General features: G+C 39.0%; 1 protein-coding gene across 1 annotated transcript in view; it reads left to right on the top strand.

Moving 5' to 3' along the window:
* Positions 1–5032: 5032 nt before the first annotated feature.
* TANK (TRAF family member associated NFKB activator) overlaps positions 5033–16986 on the top strand; it is a 79395-nt gene continuing 67441 nt past the window's right edge. The window contains exon 1 of the mRNA XM_052635567.1: positions 5033–5093. The gene's annotated coding sequence lies outside the window, so the exon portion shown is untranslated. The remainder of the gene's footprint in view (positions 5094–16986) is intronic.

The raw sequence follows: 16986 nt of genomic DNA, 5'->3' as shown, positions 1-16986 counted from the left end.
TTGGTATTCTCTAAACCAGAGGTCCATACTATCAATAGATAATAAAAAGAAGTACTAATGGGGGAATGATGGGGCAACAAGATGTAAAAAAAAAAAAAAAATAGTATTTGGAGGTAACACGTACTAGTGGAGTTACTACTGTCCATTTCACTAGTAGGTACCATGAGGCAGATAGCTTGCTTACTATCCTTAAAGTCACAAGTTTGCTCACCTTCAAACTACAAAGCTTCATGTCCTTTCAGTCCTATGGTTCTTGAAAACGGTGAAAAATCTTGTCAAATTCTGTCAGTAGGATGCCTATCAACAGGGTTACATCTACTCTTGAAGACTTAAGTCCCAAGGTAGCAAAGCTCGGCAAGTGAGTGCCTATTTCAATTGAGGGTCCTGTACTGGGTATAGCTTCTCAGCCATGTGCAATGGGTCTGGTCATCAATCCTGCCTTTTGATGCTATTATGAGTTCTCATATTTTTCTGATTTTTCATAAGGCATTTAATTCAGAGAGTCTGAGACAAACACAGCTAGTCCAGATGTCATCCTAAATCAGAAGTCAACCAGATTCTATTAATAGTGATATTTCACATCAAAGATTTGAATGAGCTCATTGATGCATACCTGACATTCCAAGTTGTAGTAGTATTTATACTGGCAGCTTTCCTTGTTTCTGGATTTATATTCAGAACTCTCAATAAAATATTTAGCAGTTTTGAAAATAGGTTCTGAAATGGTTTTAATAAGCCTGCAGTTCTCATTTTCATTCCATCCTACCCTCCAATTCTTGCTTGCTAACCTTAGGTACATAATAATATAAGGAAAATTAGAGTGAAATTACATCATTTTTAAAGGGTTATTCCTCAAATTCCTAACCTTAATAAAACATATTGTATTTAGAGTTTATCGTCGGGCTTCCCTGGTGGCTCAGTGGTAAAGAATCCACCTGCCAATGCAGGGGACACGGATTCCATCCCTGGTCCGGGAAGACCCCACATGCTGCAGAGTAACTAAGCCGATGTGCCACAACTATTGAGCCTGTGCTCTAGAGCCCAGGAGCTACAACTACTGAAATGTGCCCTAGAGTCCGGGCTCTGAAACAGGAGAATCCACCATGATGAAAAGCCATGCACCACAAGCAGAGAGTAGCCCCCACTCTCCACAACTAGAGAAAAGCCCACGCAGCAGTGAAGGCCCAGCATAGCCAGAAATAAATTTTTAAAAAATCATTATAAAAAAGGAAAATGTTTGACACCATTTTAGCACAAAACTCATCCATTTAGCCCAGCATTTATGCATATTTCAGCCATTGGAGAAGTATGCAGCCACTTCTCTTCATGACTACAACATTATGGGAGTGGAAAGATAAAAATATATAGTTAAGAAATGGATATGTTTAATTTTTTCTTTCTTTATTTAAAATGTTTAGCACTTTCATATTTCAAAATGCTCATGAATTCAGTTTTAGATTCTGAGTATATTATTAAATTCTACTATTTAAATTAGAAATAGTCAAAGTAGCTCCTTCAATTTGCTCAAAAGCAGTGCTGAATAAGTTAGACTTCATGAAAATTAAATTTTTTTTGCTCTGCAAAAGACACTGTAAAGAGAATTAAAAGACAAGCCACAGACTGGTAGAAATATTTTCAAAAGATACATCTGATAAAGGACTGTTATACAAAATATACAGAGAATTCTTAAAATTCAACAATAAGAGAACAAACAATCCAGTTTTAAAATGGATCAAGAACTTTAACAGATAGTTTACAAAAAAGATATACAGATTAAAATCACCATGTGAAAAGATGCTCCACATTATATATCATCAGGGAAATGAAAATTAAAACACAATGAGATACCACTACAATCCTTTTAAAATGGCCAAAATCCAGAACACTGACAATACCAAATGCTGATGAGGATGTGAAGCAAAAATAATTCTCTTTCATTGTTGATGGGGATACAAAATGGTATAGCCACTTTGGAATACACTTTGGCAGCTTGTTACAAAACTAAACACGCTCTTGCTCTGCTGCTGCTGCTAAGTTGCTTCAGTTGAGTCCTCCATCCATGTGATTTTCCAGGCAAGAATACAGGAGAGGGTTGCCATTGCCTTCTCCAGCTTTTGCTCTACAACCCAACAATCACACTGCTTTATATTTAGGAGTGTGAAAGTAGCTGAAAACACATGCAAAAACCTGCACACTAATGTTTATAGTAGCTTTATTCATAATCGCCAAAAGTTGGAAGCAACCAAGATGTCTTCCAGTAGGAATGGATAAATTGTGGTACATCCAGACAATGGAGTATTATTCAGCAGTAAAAAAAAAAAAAAATTTTTTTTCAAGCCATGAAAAGACATGGAGGAAATTCAAATGCATATTACTAAGTGAAAGAAGCCAATCTGAAAAGGCTACATAATGTTTGGTTCCAATATATGACACTCTGGAAAAGGCACAACTACGAAGACAGTAAAAAGATCAGTGGTTGTCAGAGATTAGGGACAGGAAGAGATGAATAAGTGGAGAACAGAGGATTTTTAGGATAATGAAATTATTCTAGTATAATTCAGTTCAGTTCAGTTGCTCAGTCGTGTCCGACTCTTTGCGACCCCATGAACCACAGCACACCAGGCCTCCCTGTCCATCACCAACTCCCAGAGTCCACCTAAACCCATGTCCACCGATTCGATGATGCCATCCAACCATCTCATCCTCTGTTGTCCCCTTCTCCTCCTGTCCTCAATCTTTCCCAGCATCAGGGTCTTTTCCAATGAATCAGCTCTTCGCATCAATCAGGTGGCCAAAGTGTTAGAGTTTATGGTACTACAATTATGGATACATGTCAGAGTATATAGAGTATACTGGTATCCTCCAGTATAGTATAATACTGTAATGATAGATATATGTCATTTATGCCTCTGTCCACACTCATAGAATGTATAATACCAAGAGTGAACCCTAATGTAAACTATGGACTTTGGATGATAATGATATGTCAATGTAGTTTCATCAGTTGTGACAAATGTATCACTCTGGTGGGAAATGTTGATGATGAAGAGTCTTATGCATGTTTCAGAGTAGGGAGTGTATAGTAAATCTCTATATGTTCCTTGCAAATTTGCTTTGAACTTAAAATCGCTCACAAATTTTTTTTTAAAGTACTGTACTGTCATGATTAACTCAATTACTTATTACGAGAAAACTGTTCAACTGATCACAATGCTCTATCAAAAAGTTTCTATTTTTTAAAAAGATAATGTTTTTAAAATTATGTTTTGGCTTTGACTTAAAAAATAAGCCAAATATTCGAGATAATTCAGTAGAATACACTGTAATTTGGCAAGTTTTTAAATCCTTAGATGTACTGGGCCTAAGGAAAGAAGTGTAAACGTTCATGATTCAGCAGTGTAGGGAGAAATTGAGGCAATCAGAACTTGATCCTTATGCTATAACAGAGAAAAGTTACTATCCTAGGAGGAGCAAGATCCTGGACTCCCCTGGAGGGATAGCAGCTTCTAAGTCATATGCAGCAGTACAACTAGAAAAAAAGGAGCTCAAGACTATAGAGCTAGGCTTGAAACATTCAGGATGAAGAAAGAATCTTGATGGACTGAAGATCTGTCCAAGCACTTATCCAAGATCACTAGGACAGGCATGTTCTCAAATTTGGAAATTTCATCAAGTCTGTGGATATAAAGCTATGTTCTAGAGCAGGCTCTGCAGGACAACAATATATGGTATTCATGGTCATTTTAATCTTAGTTTTGAAACTGCTATTTTCAACACCCTTAATATGCTTGTGCTTGGTGATAAAGTCTTTTTCAACACCACCAACTCTTGTCAGATACATGCAAAAATAGTGACAGTTCTTTAAAATATTGTTTTAATTAAATAAATAGTAGGTCATCACCATGGAAGCTTTTGGAAGTGTTACATGCATTCAGCCAAATACAGTTATACTTCAGTCAGTGTGGAGAGTCCCAACCTTCAGTGTTCTCAGGGAGAGTCCATATACGTATATGCTGTGGATTTGACTACTCTTTTCCTAAAAGGAATAGGAATGTGCTTGATGGTGGGAAGGAGCCAGGATGACATGACTGACTCCAGACAGCCCCTCTCATTTGAAGAGCATTTTGAATTTTACCATATTTATTTTTTTTTGGCTTACATTATCAGTTGATCCTGCAACCATCCATCCAGTGAAGTAGGTTATCATTGTCCTTTGCTGTCAGATTTTAGAAAATCAAGATTCATTAGATTAAGCAACTTGCCTGAGATAGTAGATATCCGAGCTAAAACTTTTCTTGAGGTATCTGTCTAAACTTTTCATCTTGGAAAATATTCAAGCATGGGTAGGAAATGGAATAATGGAGAATCCTAAGTTAAGGGAAATTTTTTTAATAGAGATCTACTTCCATGTAGCAATCACTCAACTTTGGCAAGTACTTTTAATGATAGGTGTTGCTAGCTGGGGAAAACCCAAATGGGTGTGTGGTGTGTGTATATTTGTGTGTGTGTGTGTGTGGTTCTTCTCAGCATGTGGAGCTTAATAACCCTAATCACATTCACATGAACATCTGCTGAAAATGAGGACTCTTGGAATTCACCCCAGTTGCTCTTAACTCTTGGAGAAGGGCATGGCAACCCACTCCAGTATTCTTGCCTGGAGAATCCCATGGACTGAGAAGCTTGATGGGCTACCATCCACTAAGTCTCAAAGAGTTGGACAAGACTGAAGAGACTTAGCTGAGCTCTTAACTCTGGGAATCTCTAAGGGTGAATCTATATCTTTAACAAGAGACCCTCCGCTGACCTTTAAACTTGACTTCGAGGGCCTTTCCGGGTCTGTAGTTTTCCCCCTTGAGTCCGGGTAGGGCTGCGCCGGGCGGGGCGGGGCAGGGCTGGGCGGGGCTTGGGTGAGGTTAGAGGGAAGTGGCGGCACGGGCACGGTCTGGCTTGGAGGGGTGGAGGGTGAAGGGTTAAGGGATCCACGCGCAGGCGCTGCCCTCTGAACTGGAAAGGAAAACAACTTCCGGTTGGAGTCACTCGGCTGGGCGCCGGGCGACTTGAGACTGGAGAGACCGGTGCGGAAACCCTGAGCTGTGAGTAAGAAACTTTGCTAGCGAGTTGCAGTGTCCGAATGCGTCGGGCACGGCGACGGAGAACTTGTGTGTGTGAGCGAGAGGGATGCGCTGGCCGTATGGGCGCCACAGGGAGAGAAGCCGAGGAGCTGCAGTGACAACCAGCTCTCATGGTGGGGAGGGACTTTGTGCGAAGGAAATCACCTGGGTCCCTGTCCCGGAGCGGACCGGGAGGGGCTTTCCGGGCCCATGGCGTCTGCGCAGCAACGACGGCCCCTGCTGCGACGGCTGCCGGGGAGGGATCCTGCCCGACTCCGCGTCGGCCGCTCTCTGTGACTTAATTTCTTGGCCTGCCAACCGGGGAGGCAGGCCTGTGATGTCAGAGTGAGCAGTAGACCCGAACTGGAGGTCCCAGCCCCTCTTGAGGACCGGAGGCTGCCTTCCAGAAGTTAATACTATCTTTGTTACTCTTTCGAAAACTTCCTAGGTTCTTTCTGTTGTTTTTTCCCCAAGGTTATTGCACAGTTTCTCTCTCAGCTTTCCTGCGGGGTGTCATCATAGCCTTGTCACTGAGAAGTTGGGTAACCTCCCCCCAGGGTCAAGGAGAAACTGGATGGCTGAGGCGGAAAGAGCTGAAGCAAACCCTGCCCCCAGTGGGAACCGGGCTTTAGGCGGAATCCCTAGCGCGGTGTAAACTGACTAGTGACGAGTTACACGTGTAACAAGCTGTGCTCGTCACGAAGTGAAGCAAGGAGGGGAAAGATACTCAAACCAAAGAGTCTCTGTGTCTCTTACTATGCTGTAGCAGGGAGAAGTAGAGCAGCCTTTGCTATATAAAGTGTCATGAAGTGACCCGAAAGTGAAGGAAAATAGCGTGATCTGTTTCCCTACCACGACGGGAATACACACTTCAAAGAGGGGGAGCGGAGAAGCGAGCTCTATAGTCTGCTGAAAAAATGTTTTGTCCCTCTCATTGAGGAGGGGAAGAGAACCCTAAAGTGCTAACAGTCTTGTTTTAAGCAGAAAATGAAACTCCTTCACGGCCCTCTCCCCAGCCACAGGTACTCCAACGCCTTGCACATCTCTCTTATGTGTACAGAAACGTGTTATTTCGCCTTCTTATGAAAATAAGATTGTATGTGCATACAGTCCTATAATTTGGTTTTTCAGATAGAATATATATATAGTGGAAATCTTACCATATATAGCTCTGCTTTACCTTAATGTCAGCATGGGATTTCTTTGCCTGGGTGTTCCAAATGTAGTTAAACATCTCTTAATATGGCCTGTCTATATATTTTGCCCTTGTTCTTCACAATTATTTAATCTGTATTTCATTAGGATACAGATATATTAACCCTTGGTGATTTATATGGCGAATATTTTCAAGAACTATCAGTCTTTGGGTTAAAATGCCCAGGTTTTCACTTAAGAAGATGGTCCTCACTAAAAAATTGTTAAAATATTTTCCTATATTGTTCATTAAATATTCTTACAGTTATTATGCTTTACTCATTTAAATATATGAAAATTATTTTTGAATATTGTATAAGATAGGGATTTAGCCATTTTTGCTGAAATCATTTGCTGAAATCAATTCATTCCCAACTGGCTAGAAAAACTACCTTAATAGAGTAAATTTCCAGGCATACATGAGTCTTTTTTGGATTCTTGTGTTCCTTTGTTCTATTTGCTTCTTCCTATACAATTACCAATCTCTCTTTGATTAGGCATTTTGTAGTCATTCATAAAGCAAGTCCCTCTTCAAATATCCTTGGTGATTGTGTTCTCTCTCAGGTAAAATTTAAAGTAAACTATGTATATTTCATTAAAACAGGTTTCTTTGGGGAGTTTTGTTGTTGTTGCTGTATAGTTGCTCAGTCATGTCCAACTATTTGTGACCCCATGGACTGTAACCCACCAGGCTCCTCTGTCCATGGGATTTCCCAGGCAAGAAAGCTGAAATGGGTTGCCATTTCCTTCTCTCGGGGAGAGATCTTTCTAACCCAGGGAATGAACCCGATTCTCCTGCGTTGAAGGCAGATTCTTTACCACTGAGTCACCAGAGAAGCCCTTGAGGGGTTTAACTACCCACTAATATTTTGTGACTGACATGTAGATGATTGTATATCTGGCCAGCTTTCTAAAATTACTGGTTTTAATAAATTGTCTCTTGAATTTTCTAGGAAAATAGTCATCTGAATATAATCTTAACTCCTTCTTTATATTTAAATCTTTCTTTTGTTTATAAATTTATAGTTTCTCCAAAACAGTAATATATAATAACAGTGATTCTGGCCATCCTTATCATATATATTCATTTGCAGTTATTTTTATTGTGTCATTGAATATGAATTTTATAATAAATTTCAAATAATTTTATTTATCAAAGAAGTGTCTAATATTTCTAGCTACTGGGATTTTTGCAGGGAATAGATTTTGGATTGTGTCTAAAGTTGGGGGTTTTTTGTTTTTTCTTTTGCATTGGCTAGCACTTTGAGAGCAGTTTTGAACAGTAGATGTTGAGTTTTCATTTGGTGTATATATTTCTTGTTGATGTATTTTCATTGCTACTTTAGTACTAAACATTTTTATCAGGAATGGAAGTTGAGTTTTGTCATATATGGCATTTTGGCATCTAATGTGACCAATCTTGTGGTTTTCTTCCTTGACCTTTTAGAATAGCGAATTGTTTTAGTAGATTTCTACCTTTGTTGTTGTTGTTGTTTTTAATTTTTATTGGAGTATAGTTGATTTATAATGTGTTAATTTCAGATGTACAGCAAAGTATATGTACATATATCCACTTTGTTTGTTTGTTTGTTTTCCCATATAGGCCATTAGTTCAGTTGCTCAGTCGTGTCTGACTCTTTGCGACCCCATGGACTGCAGCACGCCAGGCCTCCCTGTCCATCACCAACTCCCAGGGCTTGTTCAAATTCATGTCCAGTGAGTCGGTAATATCATCCAACCATCTTATCCTCTGTCATCCCCTTCTCCTCCCGCCTTCAGTCTTTCCCAGCATCAGGGTCTTTCCCAGTGAGTCAGTTCTTTGCATCAGGTAGCCAAAGTATTGGCTTTTCAGCTTCAGCATCAGACCTTCCAATGAACACCCAGGGCTGATTTCCTTTAGGATGGACTGGTTGGATCTCCTTGCAGTCCAAGGGACTCTCAAGAGTCCTCCAACACCACAGTTCAAAAGCATCAATTCTTCAGCACTCAGCTTTCTTTATAGTCCAACTCTCACATCCATACATGACTACTGGAAAAATCGTAGCTTTAACTAGACAGACCTTTGTTGGCAAAGTTATGTCTCCGCTTTTTAATATGCTGTCTAGGTTGGTCATAGGTTTTCGTCCAAGAAACAAGCATCTTTTAATTTCATGGCTGCAGTCACCACCTGCAGTTTCCATTGTTTCCTCATCTATTTGCCACGTGGATGCCATGATCTTAGTTTCCTGAATGTTGAGTTTTAAGCCAACTTTTTCACTCTCCTCTTTCACTTTCATCAAGAAGCTCTTCAGTTCTTCTTCGCTTTTTGCCATAAGGGTGGTGTCATCTGCATATCTAAGGTTATTGATATTTCTCCTGGCAATTTTGATTCCAGCTTGTGCTTTATCCAGCCGTGCATTTCGCATGATGTTCTCTGCAAATTAGTTAAATAAGCAGGGTGACAGTATACGGCCTTGACATACTCCTTTCCTGATTCGTAACTAATCTGTTGTTCCATGTACAGTTGTTGCTTCTTGACCTGAATACTGATTATGGAGTATTTAATAGATTTCCCTGTGCTATACAGCAGGTTCATTAGTTATTTTATATAGTGTGTATATGTCAGTCTCAGTCTTCCAATTTATCCCTCTCCCCTTTATTTCATGTTAACTGTAAGTTTGTTTTCTACATCTGTGCTCTACTTCTGTTTTGTAAATAAGTTCATTTGTATCTTTGATTTCTAGTTTTTGAAACAACCTTACACTTCATCATTTTGTTAAATTTAAGTATATAGGTTTCTTTTTGGTAACAATTTTCTTTAAAATCAGTAATTGAGTTACATCTGTAGTCGTCTTTCTTCGTGTTATCTTTGCCAGAGTTTAATATCAAGGCTATGCTGATTTTCTAAAAAGAATTTAGAATAGTTCTTTCTCTGCTTTGAGGTAGTTTAAATAGCTTGTTGTTTAGTTGCTAAGTTGTATCTGACTCTTTGCAACCCCATGGATTGTAGCCCAGGAGGCTCCTCTGCCCATGGGATTTCCCAGGCAAGAATACTGGAGTGGGTTGCCATTTCCTTCTCCAGGGGATCTTCCTAACTCAGGGATTGAACTCAGCATCTGCTGCATTGCCAGACTCAGCTCAACTTGCTGAGCCACCAGTGAAACCTAAAATAGTTTAAGAGCTCTCTGTTTGAAAGCCTGAAAGAATTAATTCATGAAACCATCTGCAAGTACAGTGGACCCTTAAATAATACTTGGAGGTTAGGGGTGCCACAGCTCCCAGCAGTTGAAAATCTGCAAGCAGTTTATAGTCAGCCCTCTGTTTCTGACGTTCTGCATCTTTAGATACAGTCATAGTGTAGTACTGGAGTATGTATTTCGTGGGGGAAAAAATTCGCCTGTAAGTATATCCATGCAGTTAAAACCCATGTTGTTCAAGGTCAACTGTACATTGTTCCTAAGGCAGCAGTAATATTGAGCAGAAAGATCCAGAACTTTAAAAGGCAAACAAAAGCTCCTTAGAGTAAATCCTTATAATTGAAGGGGTGTGAAGCACCAATAATGTAGAGAATGAAGAACTGCTGTACTGATCCTGGTCCTTTTATCCTCCACCTTTTTTTATTTTTCAGGGAAAATGCTGTAGGTAGACTGAGGGTCTAATAAAGTACTGATAAAGTGATTCACTGTTTCTTCTCTCCTCTACTCCAATTTGTAAAGAGAAGGGTGTTGCTTCTACATGGGCAAGCTTTTATGCCCTAAAAGAAACATTGAGTGAAACTCAACTAAAAAAGCATCAGTTTCACTTTGTTGTCATCAGCTTCCCAATTTTCCCAGGAAATTTCTTGCTCTGGAGATAGTAACCAAGCTGATATTCTACTCTAGCCAAATCCTATAGGGGAGTTTCAAAATGAGTGGCTGAGAAAATATGCAAGCTCAGCATGCTTTTACATACTGAATATGAAGTGAAAATCAGTAACAGTCTAGGTATGTACATAGCCTGTGGACACACGTAAGAACAGGGCTGGCTTCTGAGGCATAGAAACCATATAACCACAGCCCACTGTTTTACTCAGCTAACGAATGGCTTACTGTTAATATGTGGATAGTAGTGTATTATGTAATCTTTGGGAGAGCTATTCACTTTTATAAATGATTATTTGAAATACTTTTTGATTGCTTTCAAGCAAGACTATTACCTTAGATAATGCAGTTTAGCAATATACATCTGTGAACTGGAGGAAACTTCAGGACGCTCATGAATGTTATTTACAGAGTAATGCAGGTATTCTGTCAGTGTTTGGATATTTGAGTATCTTAACTTAAACGTCTGTTAATCTAGAACAAGTGATTATTGGCATAATTTGGGGGTGTGCCCTTCCCTGGTAGCTCACTGGTAAAGAATCTTCTGCCAGTGCAGGAGATACTGGTTCCATCCCTGGGTTGGGAAAATTCCTTGGAGTAACAAATGGTAACTCACTCCAGTATTCTTGCCTGGGAAATCCCATGGACAGAGGATCCTGGTGGGCTACAGTCCATGGGGTCACAAAGAGTCAAATACAACTTAGCAACTAAACAACAACCTATAACAGACAAAAACTGCATATTTTTTAAAAGCATACCAATTATCTGTCAGGAAATGATAAAAAAAAGAATACATAGCCTCTTGATATAAAACACTATTCTAACTACAGTTGGTCCTTGAACAACACGGAGGTTAGGCATGGCAACCCTCTGCTCAATTGAAAATCTGCATGTAAAGTTAACCCTCTGTATCCAAAGTTCCTGTGTATCTGTGGTTCCACCATATCGGCAATTCCACATCCAGGGATTCAGCCAACGACAGATCATATAGTACTACAGTATTTACTCATGAAAATATCTATGGATAAGTGGACTTGTGCACGTCAAACTGGTGTTGTTCAAGAGCCAGCCATATACTCATGCTTTAGCTGATTAGCTATTGCTACTCAATATCCTTTTGTTTTCTAACAGCTTTCTAAGCATGAATATTACTATTCAGTTTCAACTTGATTGTGTGTAATTATGTCAAAGCAAGTTTTAGTTTCTGTTTTCTGTAGGATTTACGTTGTGGCTGCCATTCATCCCATGTTGCTTCTTATGCTTACTGCTACGGTTTTCAGTCATGGGTAGAGGAAAAGAGGAGGCTGTTAGCAAGAATAGGGAACAAAATTTCTCTGTAGTTCAAAACCAAGATTCTGAATCATTTTCAAAAAAGGATAACAGAATATGAATTCAACTCCCTTGTGGGTGGGTGGCAAATTAGCGTACGGAATCTTTTGAACGGTGCATTGTTTGAAAACTGTTCAAAAAAGTTGAGGAGAATTGAAACAGGCAGTGGTACCAGAGCCTTGGCAACTGAAAACAAGCCTTTGGGACCTATGTAATTGTATATGTTAGTTTTTCAGTTCTTAATCTATAAAAACATTTTTTTTAATTGTGGTAAAATACACATAATGTGAAGTTTACCACCTTAGCCCTTTTTAAGTGTACAGTTCAGTAGTGTTGAATGTATTCACATTGTTGTTCAAGCAAGAAAAGCATTTCTTAAGAGACTTTTTTAATTGTTTGTCTCGTGGGAGAAGTGTCCTAACAGCAACCTTGTTTTCTTCCTTTTAACTTCAGAGACATACTTTCTTTAATGGTAATTATCATTACTAAATTATGAGGGTAAAGATTTTGAGCAATGAGCTGTAGTAGCTTTCACTTACCACCATGCTTTTTTCTTTGCAAAAAAAGAAGAGTCTATTGAAAACAGGTTGTTAACAGTGAAAACAGTCTGTCTACAAGTCATTGTAGTTATGAATTATTGGAAATTGAGTGGACTAAGAAAAATGAGTTCTAGTTTGATGGTTACTTACCTGAAGTTATAGGAATCCTTGAGATATTTGCAGTAGAATTAGGTATGGAGAATTGTTCTCTTCAGCAGCAGAATAAACTCAATCAGGTGATTTTGCTGTGAAGAATGATTTGCTCTAAGGACAGAAATCAGGGACTCAGGTCCCTTCAAGATAATAATTTTAAATTACTCGAAAAAAAATCAACTATTCTTGTGGGATATGTAAGTGGTTTTACTATTTCTAGCCAGTAAGTATATGGCTTTTACCATGACTAATTTCATGACTTTATATATTTGCTATCCCTAAACTAAAATGCCTTTTCCTTCATATTGATGTTTTTCAGCCTTTTTAAATCCATATTTCCTTTTTTATAAACATTAAAATACCACAAATCCTAGGAGATAAAAATGTGGCCTTTCTTCCCACAAAGTTCTTATACCTCCTCATACTGAATGTAAACTTCCTCTTGAAGTTTTCCCCATCCAAGAATATTCTGTAGAGCCCCACTTTATATGACTTATGAAAGACAGATTTTTTAATAAGTAACCATTTTAAACTGATAATTCTTTCTCCCGCATCTCCAGACTCTAACATGGCCCCTACTCAGAGGAAAGGATACTCCTTGACATGGCTAAGCAAGCTAACTGAGCAATGCCTCAGATGGGTAGAACATCACATGTCTAGTTTCCCTTTTGGTGTTACACTATTTCATTTTGCACTTTAACCCATAGAATTTTATACAACTTGAGGGAAAGAAGTGCTACTGGAGATAAAAAAGGACGTGAGGCAAAGCTGAGACTCATGGGTATGGTCTTTGGCTGTGAAGTCTCCTTTTAACTCTTAGAAGATAACAAAAAGTTTCACCAAGTTCTGACATCCAGAAAAATAGAGAACCTAGTTTGGTGAGTTTCGGGTTTGATCTGTGGGATTGTCTTACCTTATCTATCCTGATGCATTTAGCCAACCAGCTTATATTTTTAAAAAATGCGAAATGCAAATTCTGACTCTGCTGGATAATTTAAGTTTCTGTGATTTCAGCTGCCTGATTGGAACAGTGTTACACAGTGACAGTATAGTGCAGTGTGCTATGGGTATATCCATAACTGAAGTTTACAACCTGGAAAGTGAGAATAGAAATGGAAGCTGTCATTTTAGGGAACTGGCTGCTTGTACTAATGGAACTGTCTTAAAAGTGGAAAATGATTGCAAGTAAATGTCAGGAGTGACAGTTCTCTTCCATTTCCTTTCTTCAAGTAAGGAAACACACATACTTTTCAGTGCCGTCAAAGGTTTACCTTAACCATCTAAGACAGAAGATGTTCTTTTATTTATGTGTATATACTACATTATTGACTTTTTTTCTGCTTTTTGCTTTTGTTGCTTTTTGTGGCTGAGGAGTCAAACATAGAGCTAAATAGAAAAGACAGGATGTATCTCTCACTCACTTACTCACCTCTTCCTTTGCTAAGATGGCAACTTTTCTGAAGTAGAATGTGAACTGTTATTATTCATACCCCAAGGGGTTGGGGAAAGCAGGTGACTTTCTTTTCTAGGGCAGAGTAGAAGAGGTAAACAGTTAATCTAGAATCACCCCATCCTGAAACTGCTTTAGATTTAAACTGGCCTCTTACCACAAGTGTCAACCCTGGTAGATAGAACACTTACCCAGAAGCATAATAATCTCAGCAGTAGGGAAAACCCAGGAGAGGACCCTTTTTCTACTTGCTAAATCACCCACACTTGTCTCTGCTGCTGCTGCTGCTGCTAAGTAGCTTCAGTTGTGTCCGACTCTGTGCAACCCCAGAGACGGCAGCCTACCAGGCTCCCGCGTCCCTGGGATTCATAGACCCTGTTAAAGATGCTTTTGAACTGTGGTGCTGGAGAAGACTCTTGAGAGTACCTTGGACAGCATGGAGATCAAACCAGTCAGCCCTAAAGAAAATCAACTCTGAATACTCATTGGAAGGACTGATGCTGAAGCTGAAGCTCCAATACTTTGGTCACCTGATGTGAACATCCGACTCATTGGAAAAAACCCTAATGCTAGGAAAGATCGAAGGCAGAAGGAGAAGTGGGTGACAGAGAATGAGATGGTTGGATGACATCATCGATTCAGTGAACATGAACTTGGGGAGACTCAGGGAAATGGTGAGGGATAGGGAGCCCTGGCATTCTGCAGTCCATGGGGTCCAAAGAATCAGATACGACTTGGCGATTGAAAAGCAAAAGGGGTGGAGGAAATCTACCTTTAAGCATGTGATTCTTTTCAAACTTGAAATCCAAATGTGTATAACTAATCAAAGTTGAGCTACTCTGGTTGAACTGGTCAATTGGTAGTAGAGCATTGTTGGGCTACACACCCACAGCCTCAGTGGAGTTCCAGAAGCACACTGTTTTCCTTGATTATTACTTTTTATTGAGGATTAGTTAGACACCATTTGTCATCACAGTGCTTGTTGTCAAAGACAACAAGCTTAAGATAATGTGTATCTATAAAGTAAGGGGGTAAATGTTTGTTTAAAAAGAAGGAGGTAGGGAGTGTTAGAGTATCACTTCAGTAAATTTAACATCCCAACAGTAGGAGTCCCAAACAGGCACAGAGAAGGAATGAAATGGCCCGAAAAGTAATTCAAGAAAATTTGCAACAACTGAAGGATGAACTTCCAGATGGGTTAAGTACAAGAGCAGGAATCAAAATGGCCCTGAACTTCAACAAAAACAAAAGGGAGTGTAGCAAAACTTACAAAATTCTGAGGAAAAATTCCTTCCAACCTGGGACTCAACCTAGCAAACTGTCAGTTAAATCTTAGGGTGAAGATATTTTCAGTTATCTGAAATATAGTTTCAGCAAGGTCTGAAAAGCAAGGTCTCAAAAAATTTACTTTGTAAGCACTTCATCAGAAAGCTACTGGAGGGTTTACCCCACCAAATTGAGGAGTAAAACAGGGAGGATGAAGATTAGGGATACTGAGAATGACAGATTCAGCTAGAGAGAGAGAGATGAATAAAGGGAATCATCAAATTCAGGTTGAAAGAAGGTCTCAAGGTGAAGGCCTTCCTCTCTGCACAGAGATGAATAAGTCTAAACTTGAGCAAGTCAGAAAGCTCAAGGAGAGATCCTTGTAAGAAAATGAAATTGATAGAGTAATGTCTGAACTTATTGAGGAGTTGTATTACTGATAGTAATAAAGCAAATAAGTTTTTTCAGTAAAAATATTTTTCAGGAAAGGAAAAGGAGCCATAGTATATTATATGGCTCAGCAGTGAATAATCACACAGTCATAAGAAAGTAAAAGTGGAATGTAAATCTAATCAAAATAATACATAACTATTAGAAGGATGAGGAGGCCATAAAGAGAGGGGAGATTTTAAAAGAGAGCTGAATCCTTGTCTTGCATAATGGGAAGACAAGTAAAATAGAAATCAGTAGTGACAATATTAGCAAATTATTTAGAAATACAAAGATAAATACCAAAAAGAATCAAAAGAGCTGAAAATTGTTGCCAGAAGTGGGGAGGGAGAAGAGGAGAGTTAGGGGCTACTGTTTTTCTTAAACCTTATAAAGTTATTTGTCTCATTAAAATATTGATGCATTATGCTTTGATTAAAAATAAAATAGAAATTAAATTACAATGAAAAGAACTAAGATACTGGTCTTTTCACATCAAAGAGACCTGGATTTATTTGGGTCTTCTGTTTTTCTAATTTGTTGACATTAGGCAACTTATTTAACCTTTTGAACCCCAGTTTCCTTATCTGGAGAGGGAAGATTAAAATAAGGTAGTTTATGTAAAGTAGCTGGCAAATAATTTTTCTCTCAGTAGGTGTAAGACTCTCTACCCCTGTCCCTAATGTTTCCCAGGAGGAAATAGGGAACGACCACCATTGTTGGGATGCTTACCTTTCAGATACAAGGTTCTTAGTGTTCAGAATCTTCTGGTTCATAGCTCTGTGTGTGCCTGTTCAGACTGAAGGCCTGTCACTGGGACCTCTGTTCTTTATCAACTATCTGTAGATAGAGAATTTAAAAAGAAATAAGATGATCTGGAATGTTGGTAGCAGAGAGAATCAAGTTATAAGGACTGCTTGGTGGGAGAAAAGCTGTGGTCTTAGATTTGTCAACACGAACGTCAATGCAAATGCCATTAATGGTCTCTCTTCCATTAATAGAGAAAACGCTTGTCACATAGACTGGTGAATTGTGGAGATTTCATGAACCAAGATCAGCAAGAGTGCTATTGCTCTGAACCATCTGCCAAAGTATCAAAATACCTTTTTTTTTTAAAAAAAGAACATCTACCTTAGCAACTGCTATTTTTGATTCTGAATTCTCTGCACTTCCAGAACAATTAAAAAAAGCAGATCACTGTGGAACAAAAGGACACTTTATGGAAGCCCATTTCCCTGCCTTGGTACATATTTGTGTAGTATTTTTCAGAGTTCAGTGCTTTCCCATTATGAGTTGGCCCTCTGTGGCAATGATTAGAAATCTCTCACACTTGTTTCTCTCTTTTTTCTACCCTCACCTACCTCCCCCCTGCTCCACCCCATGCCAAAAAAAAATTATGGTCCTAGAAGTCTTGGACGGGGTTTGCTGATATGTGTTTTTTGTCTGTCTGTCTGTCTGTTTTAACTGCCCTGGATTATTCTGATGTACTGACAGGTTGAGAACCATTGTCCTACAGCATGCTGTACTCCAGACATTCTAAACTGGGGCAGATGAGGGAACTGAGGCTCACAGAAAGGTTATAGCTTGTTCCCTCTCATCCATCAACAAGCATGTCTAGCTTGGACAGGTATTCTGCACCCCAGCTCTGATTTTATCTTTGGTTGACTAGGCTTTTT

The sequence above is a fragment of the Budorcas taxicolor genome, chromosome 2 (assembly GCF_023091745.1).
Source record: "Budorcas taxicolor isolate Tak-1 chromosome 2, Takin1.1, whole genome shotgun sequence".
Lineage (NCBI taxonomy): Eukaryota > Metazoa > Chordata > Mammalia > Artiodactyla > Bovidae > Budorcas > Budorcas taxicolor.
Note: the sequence above shows the minus strand (reverse complement) of the source record. Positions and strands in the feature narration are given on the sequence as shown.